The sequence below is a fragment of the Choloepus didactylus genome, chromosome 5 (assembly GCF_015220235.1).
Source record: "Choloepus didactylus isolate mChoDid1 chromosome 5, mChoDid1.pri, whole genome shotgun sequence".
NCBI lineage: Eukaryota > Metazoa > Chordata > Mammalia > Pilosa > Megalonychidae > Choloepus > Choloepus didactylus.
The window spans coordinates 34323010-34338253 of NC_051311.1; the positions used below are offsets into that span (position 1 = coordinate 34323010).

The window sequence follows — 15244 nt, forward strand, 5'->3', positions numbered from 1 at the left end:
AAATGCTGATAACTAAAAGCAAGGCTATCAACACTATTGGGGACTTTTCAAATGAAATGTGAACTCTCTGAATGTATTAATAATCTAGACATGAAAATCATAATTTTAAAAAATAATGAATGCCCTCTTGTGTATCCTGTAAAAAAAAAAAAAAGGCACACATTTTCCCCTTGTCATCCTGACCTTTTAAATGGGTGTGAACCCATTTTAAATGGGACCTTTCAAGATGTTATTATTAGTTAAAATGTGGGCTCATTTTGAATAGGATCTTTGAAGATCCTTTTTAGATGAAGTCAAATTAAATCAGTCTGGGCCTTAGTCTATATGACTGGAGCTCTTATAAGCAGAGGAAATGTGGACACAGTCAGTCCAGAAGCTCAATTTGGCTTCATGGAGCAGAACTGATAAGGGAAGATTTTTTTTTTTTTTCAGTACTTCCCTAAATGTGCTTCTGCTCATAATGTGTTTTGAAGCATGCTTTTTGGGAACGCCTTTTCTTTGTAAATGTTAGTGCTGGTTTTGATGGCTTGAGCTGTAAAATTGACTCTGATAGGGATTCAGGTGGGCCAGGCCATGCTCATAGATGTTAACAGGTTTTCTCAGAACACTAGTTTCCTAGTTACACCTGTTGGATTTTGTGAAAGGCAATTGACACATCCAGATGGACCCCAGGATTTTTTAGGCAAGAGGCATTGGATATCCAATGTTTCACAATACATGATACTTTTCCAAGGATTTAGCTGACCTCTTAAGTCAATTTCATAATATTTTGATCCTGAAGAGTTTTGAATTTAAAGAAAACTCTTACAAGAACCCCTTTAATAAATGTTTTTTTTTTTTTTTTTCATTTTGGGACAGCTTTACTTCTCTCTCTCTCTGACTTTCTTCAATCTCTAAATGCCTTTCTGCATTTTTTTCATCTGCTCTCAAGTACTGATAAGTCATGACACACTCCCTTGCTCAGTTTGAGTGAAGAGATTGAGCATTCCCTAAGATGATAAAGCTACAGAAACCCCTTTAAATATATATTAGCATCACTGAGGATTCTGATGATACACCCAATTCTCCATCTCCCAGGTTTCTGGAGCCTGAGAGAAGAGCCTTCTAAAATGTTTTAACAGAAAGAAAAGGTGCCAATGTAATTGCTAATGGATGGGTTTTATGAGAAACATAATGAGAAGTAGATTCAAGATTTTAATTTAGACTTAGAGCACCCTAAAAAACAAAACAAAACAAAAAAAAACTACAGTAGTATTGGGGATGAACCAGGCCCCCACCAAAGACATTTTAAACTCCTAATCCCATGTCCTCTGAGTGTGAACCCATTTAAAATAGGACCTTTCAAGATGTTATTATTAGTTAAAATGTGGGCTCGTTTTGAATAGGATCTTTGAAGATCCTTTTTAGATGAAGTCAAATTAAATCAGTCTGGGCCATAGCCTATATGACTGGAGCTCTTATAAGCAGAGGAAATCTGGACACAGTCAGCTGATAGAAGCCAGAATCCAGAAGTTAAGTAGAAGCCAGAGGAGGAGAGCTCTCCATGTTACGGAGGCAGAGACTGAATCACCACCAGAACACTAACTAGACTTCAGAGGAAACATGGCCTGCCAATACCTTGGTGCGGGACTTCTAGCCTCGAGAACTAAGAGACAATAAATTCCTGTTGTGTAAGCCAATCAATTGGCGGCATTTGTCATAGCAGCCCTGGCAAATTAAGAGAGTAGTCACAGCCATATCTGGCCAATCTTCCATTCTTTTTTCGTAAATAGCTCCATCGAGTCCACACTTTTTCTCACAGTGTATCTTATAAGTCTGTGCTTGTTAATAGGTCCTGTTATAATAAATTCTCAAGGTGAATCTCATGTTATTTGCTTTTCTCTTCACCTAGCAGTAAGCTACTTAGTAATATCATCATTGTCTTTTAGTTGGAACTAAAAGACCTGTTCTGACCAGTGCTGGGGAAAAACTATTTATCGAGCTCTTACTGTGTATGGTATTTCAGATTCTCAATCATTAAATGCCCCCAAAAAGAAGTCCTATTTTTAAATAGCAGTTTTCTGGTTTAATTTTAAGGCTTCAGGCTTAGAAAGAGCTCCCGAACAACCTTGGGGAGTGTGTTCCTGTCCTTCCTTAACAGGTTCCTAGGAACTGACCTTGGGATAACACCAAGTTTCCTCATTTGTTCTCTCAGGAAGAAAACTTGATTGATGACCTGTTGTTTTGAACCTCTTTATGTTTTCTCTATAAATATTTGGAAAGGGGTGGTTATTAGTTATAAAATCATGCCAAAGGAGACCTTTACCAACTTTGGCATTGTTGGTTTCTCCTACAACCATTTTATCCATCAATCCATGAGTTTTCTCATAACCAAACCAGTCACACTGGGATTACGATTTAAGTTATAAATGCACAGGATTACAGTCAAGTTATAGCATATAAATGATCATTGGGCAGTTATCTCATTTCCCTCCTCACTAAATGTCCTGGCCCTAAATCAGCTGTGTTCTAAGGGTACACCACAGATTTTCATTGTCATATATCCTTTCACCCTATCATGCAAGAACAATTCGTTTTGTAGTAAAGACTCTGATAACATTACATTTACCTACTGCATGCCAGACACTGTTTTAAGTGTTTCATATGTATTAACTTGCTTAATCTTCAAGGTAAATTATGAAAAAATATTAAAATTAGCTTTTTCTATTTAGCAAACTGAAGCCCCCAAAGTTTTAAGAAACTTTTTAAGCTTAAACTATTAGTAAGTGATAGGACTCTATTACTGTGTTCAAGCTCACACAATCTTACTCAATATTCAGCAAACCTAATCACAGAGCTATCCTGTCCTCCCACATGGGACGCTTCTGAACGGCTTTGAGTCCATCATCAAACAATAATCCAATCCTATTTACTGTAATAATGACATTAGGTATATACTTGATTGAATTCTATGTATACTGTTTTTATAAATTGTAACAAGAATATCTGATTAGGCAACCCAGCTGGATATCTGCAAATTTATTGAGTAATTTGGCTGTTACTCAAGAAGAGCTCGTTTAACACCAGAATCCCTTTTTTCATTTAAAATTGTATATACAAGTAAAATATTTAAAAATACAATTGTCTTAAGAAGGAGGCCACAGCTCCATTGGCTCTGTCTCCCTTTCCTTCTTCCTGACAGCAACCACATGACACTGAGCAGCACAGTTTGAAAATAACTTCAAATCAAGGCCTAGGGATCTAGCTATTATAAGCCAATTGAAACAGACCACTCACTGGCTTACATAGCACTGAAAGAATCTGTAATCGGTTCTCATATACAGAAGGTGTTTTTTTTTTTTTTTTTTAATTTGTTATTTCCTGCCCCAGGAAAAATTGTAATATTGCTGAATTCTATTTCGTCACCAAGTTTACCTCTACCCATTTTTACTTGCTGGGAGAAGTCCTGCTGTCTCCTTTGAGTTTTCCTGCTTGAGATCCCTATTCCCAATACATAGCGTTCTCATTCCTCATCTTGGGCTCCTACCCCCCATCAAAATCTCCTTTCAGTTCATCTGTCTTTTCCCCACATGACTGTGATTCAGACTTGAGGGGCTGAGGGTGATGAAACCAGGCCATCCCAGTGCCACTGAGACCATACCATGTTGACTACCTTACGCTAGGCCCTTTCTGATGGGGCCTTTCTGGTCCCTGAGAGTCATGAAGTCTGGAATAGCTGATGATCAGCTCTGTGGACTCCCTGCCTGGCTCACCAAGTCCTCTCCAATGTTAAAAGCAAGCCTAAATATCACAGCCACTTTTTGTGGGGGGTGGCTTTTCCCATGCACTGCTGGCATCTGTATCAGTTAGGATTTCCCAGTGGATAAAAACCAACAGGATATATGTGTATATGCTTGCACCTGTACCTGCACATACACGCACACGCACACACACACACACACACACACACACACACACAGAGTTTATTCTAAGGAATTGGCTTAGGCAATTGTGGGGTTTGGCAACTTCAAATTCTGCTGGGCAGGCCAGAGGTTGGAAATCTCAGTAAGAGTGAAGTTGAGTGAAGTGAGTCTGAATTCCATAGGCTGCAAACTCAGGAAGGAATGGAGGGTGTATCTTGAGGCTGAATTCCTTCTAATCCTTTAACACTCAGTTCTTCACATTTAAATTCTTCAATTGATTAAGCAGAGGCCTATCTACATTTATAAAGGATAATCTCCTTTACTTAAAGTTAACTGATTGTAGATGCAAATCCCATCTGCAAAATATTTCCACAGCAACACTTAGGCCAGTGTTGAACCAAACAACTGGATACCATAACCTAGTCAAGTTGACACACAAACTTAACCATCACACTTCTTTTCATTGGACTTGAACGGGATGCTTAGCCATCCCCAGCTGTGCATTGAAACTTTGATACACTAACTTATATTCCTATTCTTGACACAATTTTAGCAGAAAATGTGCAGTTGTAGGTCTTTTGGTTTTAAGTGTTTTGAGGCACTTAAATCCAGTGGTAGAGAACTGGTCATCCACAGATATGCATCTCCCTATTATCTGCTGCATTATCTCATTGCATGCATTTTGGCACCATTCACAACTTCAGAACTACACATACTTATTTGCATTTCTTTAGATAAACACTTGAAGTCTCAGTGTTTACATGTTCAACATGCTGCCCCGTCATCCTGTATTCAAACGGGAAGATTTTGTTCTACAACTCCAAGATTGTTAAGCAGTTCAGTTTGGTGTACATATAAGAGCTCCCCAAACATATATTTGCATTCTAACCCTTGCTGGGAACAGAAAACAAAAATTGTTTTGTTTGTTTCCATTTTGCGTATTTTATTTAAGGAGACATGAATAAAAATGTGTTACTGCAGCCTTGAGACAGCTTCAGGAGGTGAGTATCTCTAGGTCATTTTGCAGATGGGCAGAACACAGATAAGCAAGTATCAAATGCGACGATTTTAGTCCCCTGTTCTAGCGCCATCCTATCCTAAATGCCAGCTAGTTCCATTTTTGATTATCATAAAAATGTGTGCTGTAGGTAGCTAAAAAGCCTCAGGCAAGTTTCAAACAGATTACAGAATCCAGAAACATTTTTTTTTCTGGCAGAAACTGCGTTTTGGTCTGGGAACTTCAGCTTTCCTCTAATGATGTACAGTTCAAATATACTTCTGATTTTACTTTTTTTTTGCCATTTAAATAAATGATCAAAGTATTGTGGAAAAAAGGAGCTATGATCATTTTTATTTCATTTAAATTGCAAATTAAGCAATGCAAATTTCTAATTAAAAAAAACTTATTGCAGTGCTATATTTATAGGAATCTCTTCTCAAAGATTTTTTTCCCTAATGGGACCTTCTTTCTACCACTTTCTCTGATAACAACAAAAAAAGTCAATAAAGTAATCAATTATACATAGAAAAATTGTGTTTAAGTCATACTTTAAAAGTATTCAGGAATAAATACAAAATATTACAAATGCAAAATATTACAATTTAAGCAGGACCTACAAAAATTAATTCTACTGCTTCCCTAACTAATAACTACTTTGTCTACTCAACCGTAGTCTTGAGTCACATAATCAGGAAGAGCCTTTTTAGAATCAAACAACAATGAAATCCTGAAAAGAGGAGAATCTATTTACAGATACTTACAAGCAACCACCTGCAAGGTTCAAAGGCCTCATTTGAGAACAATTTCAAATAAATGTTGGAAAATAGGGCTAAAGAAACTGTGATTATTCAAAGAAGCTACTAGAGATTTTTTTCAGAAAGGAAACCATCCATTCATTCACTGGACAAATATTGAGCATCTTCAGTATTATCAGACACTGTACTAGGCTCTGGAATATATCAGAGAACAAATAATCAAATATCCCTATACAATTTCAGCTAGTATTCTGACAGGGAAGACAAAAATAAAAATAAGCGGAATAAGTAAATTACATAATATATTCAAAGGTAACAAATGTTATGGTAAAAGAAAAAAGTAATGCAGAATAGGAAGTATCTGGAGTGATGGGTGGGCATGACTTGTAATTTTAAATAGTGTGGGCAGAGTAGATTTCATTGAGAAACTGATGTTTCAGCAAAGATTTGAAGGGCATAAAGGAGCCCAACTGACACCTGCCAGAAGTATCTTCACGCAGATGGAAGAGCCAGTGTAAAGGCCCTTGGGAAGAGTGAGCCTGAGCCTGTTATGATCAGGGGACAAGAGGGCCATGGGGCTGGAGCAGAGTAGTGGCAGATGTGGTCCAAAAGGCAAGAGGGAGCAGATAAGAGAGGGCCTATAGGTCACGGTAAGAACACTGGCTTTTATTCTGAGTGAACTGAGGAGTGCTTGCACTGGTTCCGAGCAGTGGGGTGACATGGGCAGATGCCATCTTTGGTGGGGGCATTATAAAGAGCAATTGTCACTAATGTCAAAATACAAGGAAATGGACTTGAATTGCAACATGTTGGATTGGATTTGGGCAAAAGGAAGCATCTCTTGGACAATGATGAGAAGTATTTTTTTGAGTGTCTGTTAAAGCAGGAAAATGATACAGATGATCAGAAAGGAACTCTCAAGGTCCTATCCTGCTTCAGAGACACTTTGATTACCCCATTAGCAATAAAAGGCAGTAAGAGCAAGATTGTTTGCCCCCTCCCCCACTCGGCTCCACCATGGTAATGGTGAAATAAAAAAGCTGTTGTTGGAGCAGAAGCAGCAAGATTAGAAAGATCACTGGGAGACAAGTGTGGGAACATTAGGATTCTGCTCAGGTGCTCTCCTTGTACCTGGAGAAACAAAAGCCTTGCTGATTGATATGATCTCATAGGAGCCAGAGGACGACAATGAGGAAGTGTATCTATGATTTAGCAATCAGTAAGGCCAGGCACCCAGCAAGGGGAACCAGAGGCCCTGCTCATCACAGCTAGCTCCTGTTTCCAGAGGAACAATACCCCTTTTTTTTATGGCATTCCTCTTTCCCTTTCATAGATAAACAGTCATTTAGAGGCTGAATTTCCTACCCATTCAGAGGCTCTAAAAATCCAGAAAGAATGAGAGAAATCCATGACATCCTGGACATGACACTAAATGTTAACAGGCAGGACACTAATAATGGGAGAAACACTACTGAACTCAAGGTAAATGTTTCTGTTAACATTTTATACTGTTTTGATTAAGATATTGTGCTGGTTTGAATCTATTACGTACCCCAGAAAAGTCAGATTCTTTTAATCCAATCTTGTGGGAGCAGACCTATTGTGGGTGGGACCTTTTGATTAGGTTGTTGCCATGGAGATGTGACCCCGCCCATGAAGGTGGGGCTTAATCATTTACTGGAGTCCTTTAAGAGAGCTCACAGAGAGAGAGAGCTCTGGGAAGCGAAAATATGTAATCTAGCATTGGCCCCTGGGAGAAGCTAAGAGAGAAGCTAGGAGCCCGCAGACATTTTGGAGAAAACTACTGAAACCAGAAGCTAAACCTGGGAGAGAAGGTTCAGCAGAGCCAGCTGTGTGCCTTCCCATTTGACAGAGGAAACTTGGAGACCATCGGCCTTTCATCAGAGAGAGTATCTACCTCTTGATGCCTTAACTTGTACACTTTCACGGCCTTACAAGTGTAAGTTTGCAACCTAATAAATCCCCATTGTAAAAGCCAATCCATTTCTGGTATTCTGAATTACGGCAGCTTTAGCAAATTGAAACAGATATGTAACCTGCAATTTCTAAATTGTTAACAACATTGATCTGAATCCATCTTTAAAAGGTGAGACCATGCAAGAGCACAGCGTACACCCAGGATACAGACAAGAACATTTAGATTTTTCTCCACACAGTGATGTTTCAATGTTGGAAAACATCTCTATGCAATTCTCTACTTTTCTCATTTGAAGGGTCTCAAGTGAAAGGCCTAGAAGCCTCATTTCTAAGGCTGACCCTTATAACAATTCTGAAGATGGCCATATTTGCTTTCAGTATTAGTATCTAACAACCTGTCTATTCATTCCTTCCCTTACTGCCTGCTTCCCCAATCTCTATACTGGTTCAGCTAATATTCTGACAGGGGAAGGCAATGAAAGAAAACTTATGAAATGAAAGAAAATATATGCAGGACAAAAGTAAAACAAAGGGGAAACTATGTCAGGGCAAAATCTTGTAGTATTGCTATCAAATTGTTTCTGTTCCCTTTGAACACATCCCAGGAACAAATCCACTTTCAGGAAGCTGTTTTGTTCCTCTGTCACCCAAAAATCATGCTCCCAGAAAAGAATGGAACCAATAAAACTGGTAAGACTCATGTACTCCAAGTTCTGTTGCTTTCATCAGGGAAATTTCCATTTTGATCTCTTTGAGAAATGAGAAATTTTAAGTTAGATATGTGAAGTTAGAACTGAAAGGTACATTAGAGAGTACTTACTGTACTCATAGTTGATGATGCATTAGAGGCCCCAAGACAGGGATGAATTGTCCACATTAACATTTATCCTACTCTCTCTGTCAGGATAGGCTATGTTATGCTGTAGTAATGTAATCTCAGTGATTTGCAAACAAAAGTTTATATCTTTCTCATAGAACACCCATTATCTGGAAAATTGCTGATTTCCATGACAGAAGGAAAGAGAGAGAACAGCAAATCATACACTGGCTTTTAAAGCTTCTACTCACTTCCACTCCCATGTCATCAGCCAAAATAATTCCCACAGCCACATCATATCTGAGAGGGCAGAGGACTGCAATCCTACCCTATGCACACAAGATCTGGAAATATTTGCTGAGCAGCACTACTGGCTATCATACCTACTGTGCCAGTTTGAATGTATTATGTCCCCCAAATGCCATTATCTTTGATGTAATCTTGTGTGGGCAGACATTATCAGTGTTGATTAGATTTCTTTGAGTGTTTCTTTGGAGATATGCCCCATCCAGCTGTGGGTGATGACTCTGATTAGATATTTCCATGGAGGCATGGCCCCACCCATTCAGGGTAGGCCTTGATCAGTGGAGCTATATAAATGAGCTGACCGGCAGAGGGAACTCAGTGCAGCTGAGTGATGTTTTGAAGAGGAGCTACAGCCAAGAGGGACACTTTGAAGAAAGCACAGGAGCTGCAGATGAGAGACAGTTTGAAGATGGCCATTGAAAGCAGACTTGTGCTCCAGAGCAGCTGAGAGAGGAAAGATATCCCAAGTGCAACTAAGAGTGACATTTTTGAGGAACTGCAGCCTAGAAAGGAAGTCCTGGGAGAAAGCCATTTTGAAACCAGAACTTTGGAGCAGACACTAGCCATGTACCTTCCCAGCTAACAGAGGTTTTCCGGACACCATTGGACATCCTCCAGTGAAGATACCCGATTGCTGATGTGTTACCTTGGACACTTTATGGCCTTAAGACTGTAACTGTGTAACCAAATAAACCCCCTTTTATAAAAGCCAATCCGTCTCTGGTGTTTTGCATTCTGGCAGCATTAGCAAACTGGAACACCTACCCATATGAGAAACCATTCCTCTCAAAATGCTTAGCTTGAGTTTGAGTTGGAAAAAGCTGAACCACACTTGCCTTCTCTCATTCTTTCCTCCACTTCCTACCCATTGACATCTCCTGTCCATCTCTCCACCTAAACATCCACATATGAGTTTTAGCTGAACATATATTCCTTCTGAAGAGACGTTACAGCGGACTGTGCACTGGGGTATGAGGAAACAAGGATGTGGATATTCTAAAAATGGATTCAACTCGGACTGGGCTGTGCATGTGCAGTCTATTTTACGTAAACACGGCTATTGAGGACTTACATTTTCAAGTTGGAAAAGCTAGAATGAGTATGAATAAGAAGAATTAAAATCTCACATGGGAAAGGTGTTATTTACAGTAGCCAGGTATTCTATAATTTAGTCCAAGTGTTCCAGTAAATTATATTAATTCCCAAATGAACATAACCTCAAAGTCCTGAGGAGACTTATAAAGGTAATAAGGAAATTCTTTCCATATCCTTGAGGAAGCATGAAGAAAACAGGAAGGGATGATATGGGACTACCTGACTTTGTTTACCTCAGATGTGTGAAGGCAGCTCTCCTTCCTCAGAAACTATGAAGATAACTAGGATCAATGATCAGATGTTACAGAGAAGTGCAGAATAAGAAATGACTCTCTAATAAGTAGAACAATTTGCATTTGGGTTGGGCTCCTTTATGAGGTTGTAAATGTTCCACAACTCTAAAATTAGTTTCCAAAAAGAGATAACACCCCTCAGGAATTTCATAGAGGTTTATAAATTTGCATTTGTTTTTAATTTTTAAAAAATTATTTGATGGGGTTTTGAATGAGGCATATCAAGGGTTTGAATACAGTTTAGAAAGCTGATTTTTTTTTTTTTTTTGGAGAAAATGGTAAGGAGACTGGAGGCCAGCAATTCTCTCTGATTTTACTCCATTTTCAATTTCCACTTCATCATACCTACTACCTCCCTTATACAACTTCTTTAATTCTGCATTTTTGCAACTCTCCCTTATTGCATACCTATTCTCCTTTTGGTGGATATTCACCTAAAATATATTGTGGATATAATATATATTGGCTATATTATGGGTAATATAACAAAGAGCCTATTGCTATATGAGAGGTCCTCTATTAATTCCAGTAGTTCTGTTTCTAAAATATCTTCCCATGATAAAGTAAACAATAAGAGATAGAAAGGATTAACTGGTTAACTCAATGATAAATTTGGAAAGATGCCTAGAGTCTCCATTCCACTTTTTAAAATGTATTATGTTAAAATTGACCCAAACTTAACTAAGGCAAAACATGATACCAATATTAAATCTATATACCATACAAAATTGAAAATTGTTATTTACTATGACTTTGATGCCCTGGAAAATCCTGAAATTTCTTTTTAATTAAAAACGTGTATGTGTGTGTTTCCTCTTTCTCATTTTCACTGAAAACACTGCTAGGATGATTTTAATGCATCCTAAATATCAAGTTGTTTATCCACATATGCAGGGTGGCCCAAGAGCAAGTTGTTCTTGTTTGTTTGCTTTTTAAAGATAAAGACTTTGTTTCAGTACCCGAGGACCATTCTAAGTGTTGCTACAAGTTTCTTCCTCTTTCCTACATCCCTACAGCGTTGCAATTTGTGCCTTGCTCTCATCTCCAGGTGCCTCTCTCCAATGCCTGCTACATGTTCAACCACTGTCAACTAAAATGTTACAACAGGGCTTCCTCCATCTGGATTTCTACCACCTGATTGGAACTTACAGGACTTATTGGCTTGTAGTTTTCTGTTTAAAATCCTATCTATTCCTTAAGCATGGGGCACAACTAGAACATTTACTGTGCTTGAAAATTGATATAGATGATGCTAGGAAAATACAGAAAGAAAATATATGCAGGATAAAATTATTGGGAAAACTAAGTCAGGGCAAAATTTTATAGTCTGGCTGCAAAATTGTTTTTGTTCCTTTTGGCAATTGGTGCATCCATTTGGAAAGAAAATAGTTTTAAACTTAGATTTTATAATGTTCATACTTTTTATACACAGGTGAGAGAGTAGAAGACTGAGGTTCTCTGAGGTTTAGAGAACATAAATGACTTGCATAATATCATTCACATAATTTCTTGTAGTCTTCTCATTTGTAAAATTAGATGTTATCAATTTTTAAAATTTTCTATTTTAAGTAATTTAACTGTAAGTGTTCCAAAAGTTGTTAACTTGAAAGGCTGAATTACTTTCTAAACACATATAAAATCAAACCTGTATGCCTGAAATGGAAGCAAATCATAACATGGCACATGGATACTCAATGCCCTTAAGACAAAATTAATTAACCAGAATATAATTTTAAAAGGATTACTGTTATTATTATTTTATAGGCAGTACTCTATGAAAGGGATCAATATTGTATATTGCAGAGAAGCATTTCTCACGCACTTGATTAATGCATTGTTATATCAGAGTAATTAAAAGGAACAGGGTTATATACAGTCAGCATGCACATCTTACTCAGCAACTCCTGCCAGTTGTTGGCAAAAATTAAACTCATTAATCACTCTGATTCTGAAGGAGAAAAAGCTTTAGGTAAGAAAAATTTTAAAACTCTATAGTTTATGAAGAAAAAATGTTGCAAGTCAACATCTAGAAAAATTCCTAGTTACTTAGTGATACTAGACTATTAATCTTATGTGGGCAATTGAGTTGATTCCATTGTTAAATGTATGAATTAATATTATATTGTTCTAATGCCCCAGTTTTCCTTAAATCTGTAGGCAACATATACAAGTAAATTATTTAAAAGTAGACACTGGCAGCAATTAAAAAAAAAAGCATGCCATGTAAAGTAGAGTTCTATGTCCACTTCAAAATGCCTAACTGGTGTTACAGAACTCAAATCTACTGCAAATATATGTTGATTTTTCATATGTAAATTTGGCTTTAAGCAAACACATACGTTTTTGAGTAGCTTCACAGAGCAAAAGCTTGTTAACACATTGAAATTTGTTAGCTATAATTCACAGTTGGCAATTGACCTATCCAAAATGAAAAGAAATTAGGCTTATTCTTATTAATTTTTGAAGCCAGAATATTAGCTCTGTGTTATGGTTTCCCTCCTTAGTGAAAGTAACCATGAAGGTGAAACGAGACATAGGTAGTGATACTTTAAAAACTACAGGGTACAATGCAGACATAAAGTATTTTGGATACTGTATTTAGATTCAGCCATCATTCAGCTAACCCTGCCTCTTTTACGATGTAACAGAGACAACTTCTTAATTATGATTACATTCTGTTTACTAGATAGTAAGCAGAATTTTGCATTTCACTAAAGATATATTATTATTTCAAAAAATTATTTATGCTTAATTATGAAAACATAGAATTATATTTAAAAGTTAAATGGTGATTATTCACTTTGCCAAAGCATTCACTGTGAAGCTGTTTTAAGTAGTAAATGCCTCACATATGTTTAAAATATGTTCTAAAGTACACAAACTAAACTTTTCAGGTGGACAATTATTGTATACGGCACAGTGCTACGATGAAGGGTTAGAGGGCATTATACCTAGAAAGGGATCTCAAAGATTACCTAGTATGATACTTCATTTTACAAGACAGAAACTGAGTTATCGAAAAGACAGAATTTGTCCAATTTACATACATTGTATACCATGAAAGAGGTGGAAGGAATGCGAAGAGGTGGATGGAATAATAATAGTAGTAGTAGAAATAAGGAGTATGGAAGAAAAAAATTTCAATAAGCAGTTGTAAAGAGAAGGGGAATGGCAAACTCAGTTTGGACACACTCAATGTGAATATCTTATCAATACCAAAAAAATGATCTAGTAGGCTGCCTGACATGTGATACAGAAGCTTGGAAGAGAAACCAAGTTGGTGAGCCATAAGGTCCTTCCAATTATGGAATTACCCAACTCTGTAAAATAGAAAAGTAAATTACCTTCAAAAGAAATGTTAGGACATGTATATAAAGGTAATATAGCTAATTCAGTCATCTTCTAATATAGAAGCTGCACAATATACACAGCCCCCCTTTTATAAAAGAAGAAGAAAGTATGGAAGTACCTAAAGAAGAAAGTATGGAAGGCAAAGAATAAAATATTGGAGACCAAAACCTTGGAAGTTACCTACATTAAGATGTGGGAGGAAGAAATGATCTACCAAAGAACTCAAGAGTAAAGGAGAGGGGATAGGTGAGAGAGCATAAATTGACATAACATTGTGAAAAGTATGACACAGAAGTTTCAAGAGCAGGCTCATGGTTAACAAGAGAAAAGCTGTTCACAACATGAAGACTGCAGAGGAATCAGAAAGGCCATTATATCAAGTAATTAAGAGGATATTGATGACCTTTTGGGTGTAGTTTCTGTAGTGAAGAGAGTGTAGAATATAAGTTTGCAACAAGGCTAGCAGAGGAAGGGGAGATGGTTGGTATGAAGAAAGTGGAATCAGTAGTAGACTTATTCAAGAAGTCGGATAATAAGAGAAAAACAGGACAAAAGCTGGAGCAGGTGTTAGGGACCAGTGAAAATTGTTTCCGTTTTTGTTTACAGGAAGAGAAGAAAGAGCTGCTGGAGAAGAGACTAAGGGGTAACTTATTTACAATAAGAGTAGTCTGTATTCATTGAGCAATTCCTAGGGTCTCACACATAATACCACCTCCTTTTCAGGTACTGTAGTTATGAGGTGTATGTGAGACTACAACTTTACCTGCCAGCTCATTTAAAGCCCCAAGCACCCCTGTGATATCTCATAGCCTTTTTATAGGGGACTACACTAAGCACTGTCAAATTAGTGATGGGATCAAGTAGAGAGTTAGAAGTTTTAACATTTTTCTGATATATAAGGAAAATAATGTGAAATTAAATTGTAAAAAAATTTAAATTGAAGCAGAGGGGGGAAATAGAGTATATAAACATATCTACTTAAAATCATAGAGTAGATAAATCCCAGGGACAAGCAAACAGGATGTTGACACAATTCCAGTGAATAGAGCAAGGTGGGAAGAAAGAAGATGGAGTAGTGGCTAAAGACATACAGGACGGTGAAATTAGTCCTTTCAGTTTGACAGTCACCATGAGCAATGATTCGTTGTTCAATTCCTGTTTGAAAATTTGCTATTTTAAATCCTGTTGGCATCACTTTTGTATTGTTAGGAAATCATGTGTCACCAAAAATGAGGAATACAGGAACAAATGGAGGTAGCTTTTAACAAAACTACTGCCCTGACAGTTCATAACCCCTTCAAAGTTCTTTAAGGAATTAAAAAGAAGTGCTCAGGCAGAGGTGTGACAAAGTTCAGTATTTTAAAATTAGTCACAGTTAATTCCATTTGAAAGTTATTAAATTACATTAAAAGTCATTTCCACCAACATTTCTTTTAAGAGTCAACTTATTTTTAAACCTACACAATGAATTTTAAATCAAAATAGCTATTGATTCCTCAGAGGAGTTGCTCAAGTAATTGACTTTATATTTAAATAAATCTAATATGGATGAGGCAACTGTGATAGAAAGAAAATTTGGCTTTATTTTTATTTCAAAGTCAAACTTAGAAAGTCAAACTATATAGTAGAACTGATGCATCTAAGATAGGCTTCGCTGTGGAACTACCCAAGTGGGCAGTCCCTTTGTTACAAATGTAGTTTTTGCATACAGGCAATGCATTACTAATTAATTATCCACTATGAACCCTCTGCGTTTGATTTATCTTACCTAGACTTGTGACTACCTT

The 15244-nt window shown here is 37.2% G+C and overlaps 1 protein-coding gene across 4 annotated transcripts in view; it reads right to left on the bottom strand.

The window, feature by feature from the left end:
* The window catches only part of DPP6 (dipeptidyl peptidase like 6), a 1366335-nt gene that overhangs the window by 950890 nt on the left and 400201 nt on the right, over positions 1-15244 (bottom strand). The gene's annotated exons all lie outside the window — the stretch shown is intronic.